Source organism: Arvicola amphibius, chromosome 7 (assembly GCF_903992535.2).
Source record: "Arvicola amphibius chromosome 7, mArvAmp1.2, whole genome shotgun sequence".
In the NCBI taxonomy this organism is placed as follows: Eukaryota; Metazoa; Chordata; class Mammalia; order Rodentia; family Cricetidae; genus Arvicola; species Arvicola amphibius.
Window position 1 is genome coordinate 9,163,116 of NC_052053.1, and position 8,709 is coordinate 9,171,824.

Below are 8,709 nucleotides of genomic sequence, written 5' to 3' on the forward strand. Positions count from 1 at the left end.
TTGCATTTTTCTGATGACTAAGGATGTTGAACATTTCCTTACGTGTCTTTCACCATTTTAGATTCATCTTTTGTGACTATAATGGAAAAATTAAAAATGTTGCAGGATCCCTGGTAGTGGCAGGCAGCAGGTCACGTGGTGACAGGCAGTGGGTTCCAAGAGCGGCCAGTCCCAGGCAGGGACAGCTGCAGGTCCCTGAGCAGTGGCTGGTCCCAGGCAGGGATAAGCACGCCATGCAGAGTGAGGTTGAATATTTATTTAGTGTGTTATGGAGGGGGAAGGGAGAAGGGGAAAAGAGGAGAGGGGGGGAGGGGAAAAGTGGGGAGAGGCAGAAGTTGCCTCTTCCAGAGGGAGATGAAAAAGAGAAGGAACTCAGGCTGGAAGCTGAAGATCAGCCTGCCTCAGTGGACAAGGGAGGGAGTGGGCATGGCTTGTCTCTTAAAGAGACAGAACAGATCATTACAGTGAGTTCTCTGTTTAGGTCTGTACTCCATTTTATTGGATTATTTGTTCTTTTGATGACCAATTTCTTGAGTTCTTTGTGTATTTTGGAGATCAGACCTCTGTCGGATGTGGAGTTGGTGAAGATCTTTTCCCATTCTGTAGGCTGTTACAAAACCCAATCTTTTAAAAGAATTCATGAACTCTATGTTTTGAAATTCTTGGTGTTTTCTATAGGCAATGATTTTTTTTTCCCCGCCTTTGATACTGGGCTTCATTGGGGGAGGAGCTGACCCTTGGCAGGATCTCTGAGGGCAGGGCTTGAAACTGGAAGGAATGGGGTGGCATTCCTAGTAGAACCTCTGGGCAGGGTTTAGAATGGGGCCAGAACTGGAGATTCCCAATATTTGTTTGTTTTTTTGTTCAACACAGGGTTTCTTTGTGTGACACTGGCTATTCTGAAACTTCCACTCTAGACCAGGCTAGCCTTGGACTCAGAGATCTGCCTGCCTCTGCCTCCTGAGTGCTGGGATGAAAGGTGTGCATCACCACCATTGACAGAGTGCTGCTTGCTGAGTCAAAAGGACCAATAGGATGTGGGATGCCACAGGCCCTGGCGTGGTTTTGGTTTGTCTGAGTGGCCACTGAATTGTATTATTCTAGATGATATGATTCTAGATTATAAAGCCTCTAAAATGACAGAGGCCTAAGAAACAGGATGGACTAGGCTAAAAGGGGTCGAAAGAAAACTTTAAAATGTGGGGAAGGAGATGAGAAGCTAAGGAGTTAGAGCCACAGTTATGAGCACCAAAAATAAGAAAAAGGGGGGGGGGGGGGCGCTGAGACAAGCAGTTTGGCAATAACCTATGGAATATCTTGATCCTTACCTAAGGTCTGTTCAGACTAGCAGAAACTGACTTGAAAATGTATATCTGGCCTATTTGTCTTTGCTAGCTTTGTTAGCTTTAGCTATTTGGATAAACTGAATCATACAAAACTCATGCTGGGCGGTGGTGGCGCACGCCTTTAATCCCAGCACTTGGGAGGCAGAGGCAGGTATCTCTGTGAGTTCAAGGCCAGCCTGGTCTACAAAGTGAGTTTCAGGACAGCTAGGATTGTTAGAGAGAAAAACCCTGTCTAGAAAAATCAAAACAAAAAAAAAGAAAAGAAGAAGAAGAACCTGTGCTATGCAGCATGAATTCTGATTGTTCTAAATAAAACCTGGAGTCAGACAGATATTAGAAGAGTGAAAGTCACCCACTAGAAATCCTTTTACCTCTATCAAATCCTCAGACAAGGAAGCGGTCCTGTCCTCAGACTACAGCTGTCTCCACCAAGCCTCGGACTGCAGTGAACTCCTGTCTCCTCCCTCCTTATAGTCCTCTCTCTGCCCAGCCATATCCCTTTCTGTCTCCACCTCCCTAGTGCTGGGATTAAATGTGTGAGCCAACACTGCCTGGCCTCTAGTGGCTTAGCTCTGCACCCTGATCTTCAGGGTTAAAACACAAAATCACTACAGTGATAGTCTGTAACGATGCATTATAAAAGGATCACGAGTAAGATTCTTAGTCTCTCTATGGGCTGAGTTTATGATTTGAAGTTTTATTTTGGTACTAAAGGAGCTTCAATTAAAGAATTGTAATTTTTATAAGGCTATAATTAGGACATGCAGGTTAATAGTCATGCACCTTATAAATAATCAAATTCTTCAACATGCTCAGAACTGTGCTTATAGTCATGCTAAAAACAAATATAATTCATTTTCATGGATAAGCTTTATTTAAGTTTCTGTGGTAGCTTGAATGTAATTGGTCCCCATAATCCCAAAGGGAGTGGTGCTATCAGGAAGTATGGACTTGTTGAAGTTGGTGTGGCCTTGTTGGAGTAGGTGTTTCACTGTGGGGGCCGGCTTTGAGGTCTCTTTTGCTCAAACTTCACTCGGTGTGACAGATAGTCCACTTTCTGTTTCCTTCTGATGAATATGTGGCCAGTACCGTGTCTGTCTGCATGTTGCCATGCTCCCCACCATGATGATAATGAACTGAACCTCTGAGCTGTAAGGGAGTCACCACAATCAAATATTTTCTTTGTAAGAGTTGCTGTGGTCGTGGTGGCTCTTCACAGCAATAGCAACCCTATCTAAGACATTTTCTGTATAAGTTTTCAAGGTTAAGTCTAAAACATGTAGCTAAAAACAAGTAAAGTTTATATAGAGTAAGATTACTTAATAGACAGCCTTCAAAAATTCTTCAGAGATCTGCTGAATATTTAAAGTTTTTAGTGAAAAAGTGTAGTATGAGGCCACTTGTTTGTTCCCGGCTGCCCAGATCATGAAATAATCATTCAGCAACTATATTATTCGCAATACTGTTTGACCAATAGCTTAAGTGTATTGCTAGCTAGCTCTTACTTCTAGAATTAACCTATTTCCATTATTTTATACTTTACCACAAGGCTCATGGCCTACTAGCAAGGTTCCAGCTGGCAGCTCATGTCTTTCCCCTCTGGTGGCTCCATGGTGTCTCCCTGACTCCGCCTCCTTTCTCCCAGCATCAGTTCAGTTTTCCCTGCCTTCCTCTCTGTCCTGTCCTAAGCAGGCCCAAGACAGTTTCTTTATTAACCAATGGTATTCACAGCATACATAGGGGAATCCCACATCAAAAAGGTTTCCTGTGTTAAACAAACAAACAAAAAACAAAACAAAGGCCAACTCCTACAGGCAGCCCTAAGGTCTCCTTCAAAGAAGATGACACCACGTAGATTGTGGTAATGCTAACCACTGGGCAAAATAGCCCCATGTCTCACCAACCCCCAGGACCCCACCAAGATTATGAACAAGCAGGACAGAGGAGAACTGACTGCTCCTCCCTGCCTCACCAAGATAGGCCAGTCTCTCAGGTTCCTCATCTATAGGAAATTATCTAAGATCTTTTGGGTCTGGACGCTGAAGACTGAAGATGCAGGACCGTGTGGCAGTCAGAGAGCTAATGCCGTCCTCTGTGACCACTGGAGATTGAAGCCACTCTACCTCCAAAGAAGCTACTGAGATCATGAGTAGGAGCTTGTGGTAATGGTCCAGGTAGCTGGTAAGTCTCTCATTTTATTGATGCCGAGGCCATTTGGTTTATACTTCTGCTCAAATTCATCCTTCTCAGAACTCTAATGGTGTTGGCAGCTAACTGTAGTCTTATTCAGTTGAGCAGCAGGTCTTGCTTTTTCTAGAGCTTTTAGGTCTCCTAGTGAGAAAGGCAAACTCACGAAACAAGGTTTTCCATAGAACTTTTGCTAGTCCTCTATTTAAAAGAACTTGCTTTGCCATGCCTGCGCTCAGTCATCAGCCACTGTGGCTTGTGGTAAATGAGTGAATGAAAAAAAAGGTTTGAGGTTTATGCAAGTTGTAAAGGTCTGAGAAAATAATTTTTAAAAATAATAATAAAATTTTAGAGATGGGGTTGCAGAGATGACTTAGGGCTTAAGTGCACTGGCTGGTCTTTCAAAGGTCCTGAGTTCAATTCCCAGCACTCACATGATGGTTCACAACCATCCGCCATGGTAGCCTCATAGGATCAGATGACCCCTTCTGATGAACAGATAGATGTCCATATACATAAAATAAGAATCTTTTAAAATAAAACCTTAGAGATGATATATGGTGTTAACAGTTCAAAGGTTCAGAGTTTTAACATATTTTATCAGTCAGTGGGGTTCTGATGAGCTGGCTCTGGTAAAGCACTACTATTGTAGTCACACCCTCAAAATTTTAAATTTCCTTTGGTTGTTTTCTAAGTATACACTAAAAGATGCTTCTCTTCATGCTAAAAACAACAACAACAACAAAAAAAAATCCCAAAAAAAACTCTGTCCAATCTGTATATATGCAGCCCCCTGGAGAGAGGAAAATGTGTTAATGTTTTTAACTCAAAATCATTTTGGAGTCCCAAAGCTTTTACTATAACTCAAAGGTATTGCTTTTTTTCTACAATGTGGATTTCTGTACAGATTACAAATAGTGGGAATGTTAATACATCTAAAACCTTTATCCCTTCTAGTCAACTTTAAATTCATGTAAGCTTCAGAGCGTCATGACTTAGGTCAAATGGACTCCCGGATAGATACTCCTATCAATCAACACCCTAAGCTTCCCCACCTGCTGCTCATTCCTGAGAGCTCAGTTCTAAATGCAAAATTTCCCTTTAAGTTCCTAAACTTTAACTTCTGTCCTAAGTTGATTTACTTAATTTTTTGGTGTTTTCTGTCCTAGCAGATTTCCACTTGGCTGACAAACACCATCCAGGAATCAGCTGTGAACTGAAAACTGCTCCTAACAGCTGTGAGCCCCGCACTTGTTGAAAGCTGATGTAAACTAGTCCAGCCAGTGTGAGTGTCTCCATCTCTTCAGCTGCATCAGCAAACCAGCTGCTTCTGGTGTATGCCCTCCACTACCTGAACCCCAATCGTTGGCCTTTGACTAGCATTCCAGCCTTCGTGGTCCCTGACAATGACATCCTAATCTCTGCAGCAAAGCAGTTACAGAAGAGAGTATGTCACACCTGATCCTCAACAAAAGGCTGGAATGTTAGGTCTAAAGGAAACTGGGACCCCACTGGAAGGGACCACACCTTGATGTAGGTGGGTCTTCTTTCTATGTATTGCTTTCATTGGTTAATTAATAAAGAAAACTGCTTGACCTGATAGGTCAGAATATAGGTAGGTGGGGAAGACAGAACAGAATGCTGGGGGGAAGAAGGTAGTGAGGCAGACACCATGATTCTTCTACCCGAGACGGATGTAGGCTCGGATCTTTCCCGGTAAGCCACCACCTCGTGGTGCTACACAGATTATTAGAAGTGGGTTAATCAAGATGTGAGAGTTAGCCAATAAGAGGCTAGAACTAATGGGCCAAGCAGTGTTTAAATGAATACAATTTGTGTGTTGTTATTTCGGGTGTAAAGCTAGCCATGCAGGAGCCGGGCAGGAACACAGCCCGCTGTTCCTTCTACCACACCATCCTTACCACCCTCACTGCTGTCATGGTAGACCATGTCCACACTTGGATGCATACGTCAGTGGGTCACAGGATGATGACCCTGATATAGAAAAACGGACCATCACCGTGGCTTGAGAAGATTCACTAAAGATAAAACTGATACGGGTTGTAAATTATGTTTTGTCTGACTGTGTTACCACCTGCTCTTTCATGGGGTATGTGTCTCGATTCCCCTTTAAGAGCAAATGCAAACTTGCCATAAATGTCTCACAGCTATTGGCCACACTTCACCAGGTGGCCATTCTGTTATGGTTTTGGTCCCTGGTCCCTTTAAGAGACAAGCCACGCCCACTCCCTCCCCCATCCGCTGAGGCAGGCTGATCTTCAGCTTCCAGCCTGAGCTCGCTCTCTTTTCCATCTTCCTCTGGGGGAGGCAGCTTTGATTCTGCCTCTCTCCCCACTTCTCCGCTTCTTCCAACCCCCCCCCCCCCGTCTCTCTCTCCTCTCTCCTCTTCTCCTCTTGTCTCTCTCTGTCTCTCTGTCTCTCTCTCCTTTTCCCTTCCCCCTTCATAACCCCCTGAATAGATATTCAACCTCACTCTGCATGTCGTGTCTATCCATGTCTCTGTCTCCTGACCGCCTGCCATGTGTCTCCCTGCCTGGGACCAGCTACTGCTCAGGGACCGGCAGCCATCTCTGCCTGGGACGCTGCTCCCACTGCCTGCTGCCTGCGGCCACATGCCCGCCACCACCGCTTGGGCCACCGCTCTGGGACAGCAGCCGTCTCTGCCCAGGACTGGCTGCTCTCAGGGCCCGCTGTCTGCCACCACATGGCCCGCTGCCACCATTTAGGACCTACAGCATTTCTGCTGCCTACTGCCGCCGGGGATCTTGCAGCATTTTTTTAAAAAATTATAAAACATTCTTTCTTCACCTCTCAGCTGAAACTGTTTGGTTTGCATACAGTGATGGATTACATCCCTGCTTAGCTTTTTGCCATATGCACAATCCCCCCAAATTTTGTATCTTAGTATTCCTATTTCCCCAGATATTTGTATATGATGGTGTAGCATGGAAAGAGCACTTGTATTTTTCAAATCTTTCAGCACCCGAGGCAGAAAGAAACATGCAGTTCCTCTTCTTAAAGTCGTGATAGTATGCCATTCTTGGGGCAACAGGCACAGCAATGACTGATATCAACTACAAAAACTTAGACTTCATGCTGGGCAGTGGTGAATCCCAGCATTTGGGAGGCAGAGACAGGCAGATCTCTGTGAATTTGAGGCCAGCCTGATCTACAGAGTAAGTTCCAGGACAGTCTCCAAAGCTTCATAGAGAAACCCTATCTTGGGGGGGAAAAAACCTTAGAACATCAAATAACCCAGGACTTGTTTGCATTAGAAAAGTCTATTGCAAAATTAGGACAGGTTGACTCATTAGCTGAAGTAGGGTTCATGGGATATTTGTACATTGTAAAAATGTGTTGCTGTGATGGGTGTAATAAAAAGCTGAGTGGCCAATGGATGGGCAAGAGAGACTAGGTGGGACTTCTGAGCAGAGAGCCAAAGTCAGAGGGATGAACCTAGGCATCTGTGAGATACCAAAAACCTTGGAACAAGTTGGACACAGGAACAGAGGGAAAGTAGTCAAACCGTGTTATATAATATATATATAAAATATATAAAAGGTTAATTAAGTCATAAGAGCTAGTTAGAAAAAAGCCACTGCTTCTCTGCAGACCATTCAGGAATTATTGGTATAACTTAGACAAACTTTAAAAGCACCTCACAGAGAGGGAAAAGGCCCTGTAGTGAGGTGATGAGCAGGCCTGCTTTTCATCCCGCCTGGCTCCCGTATGGCTAGCTTTACACCCGAAATAACAACACACAAATTGTATTCTTTTAAACACTGCTTGACCCATTAGCTCTAGCCTCTTACTAACTCACATCTTGATTAACCCATATTTAGTAATCTGTGTAGCACCACGAGGTGGTGCCTTACGGGGAAGAGTCTAGCCTGCATCCATCTCGGAGAGGAGAGTCATGGCGACCACTTCATGGCGATTGCCTCACTTCCCTTCTTCCCAGCATTCTGTTCTGTCTACTCCACCCACCTATGTTCTGACCTATCAGGCCCCGCAGTTTCTTTATTAATTAATGAGAGTCCTCCATCAAGGCCCTATGGGGAGGAAGTTATTGGTTCCCATTTTTTCCTCAGGTTCTTCCTGGCTAGTAACTGCTGTCAGCCATCACAGGGCCCTTACTTTTCCAGCTCCTACCGATTACAGTTGGCCCCTGCATCATTAATACCTTAACCAGATGTAGACATTCCTTCCCACTTAGAAGCTTTTCAGCTGATGGTAATTAAGTCCTAGTATGAATAGGTACCCACCACCAGAGTCAAAGATTTGGCTCAGGGAATAACTCAAGGGGGTGGGGGATGACTGACATGTTGATTGCTAATTTAATGATTAAAAGCTTAAAATCTCTGTGCTTAAGAGAACTATAAAACAACATTTAAAAAAAAACAGACGCTGGGCGGTGGTGGCGCACGCCTTTAATCCCAGCACTTGGGAGGCAGAGGCAGGCGGATCTCTGAGTTCGAGGCCAGCCTGGTCTACAAGAGCTAGTTCCAGGACAGGCTCTAGAAACTACAGGGAAACCCTGTCTCGAAAAACAAAACAAAACAAAACAAAAAACAAAAAAAGACATTAGATTGGGAAATGAAAAGGCTGATAAGTGTTAAATTTTTTGCTTCTACTTCTGCTTCTGTAAAAAAAGCTTTTTTTGCACATAGGACCTTCTATTTGCAGAGAACAAATTGTAATTTTGTATCCTTTGCCTGTATAAAGCCCTGACTAGGAGGCTGGGCTTTGCATTTGGAAATTCCCCAGTCCCAGGTGTAGGTATGTAGACCAGCGCCAATATCGGAATAAAAGTCTCTTGTTAATATCTATTATTCAGACTGGTGAATCTCTGAAGGGCCCCAGACCCATAACTAGGTAATAGTTTTTATTTATTTACTTTTGGTTTTTTGAGACAGAGTTTCTTTGTGTAGCGCTAGCTGTCCTGGAACTCAGTCTGAGACCAGGCTAGGCTGGTCCTGAATTTACAGAGATCCTCCTGCTCTGCCTCCCGAATGCTGAAATTTAAGGCCTACATCACCACTGCCAGATGGGTAATGGTTTTTAAGTTACATTTTGAAAGAAGATATTCATTATGGATTTCAAACAGACTTTTAAAGAACAAAGAGAAAGATAAAAACACTCCGTGGGATTTCAA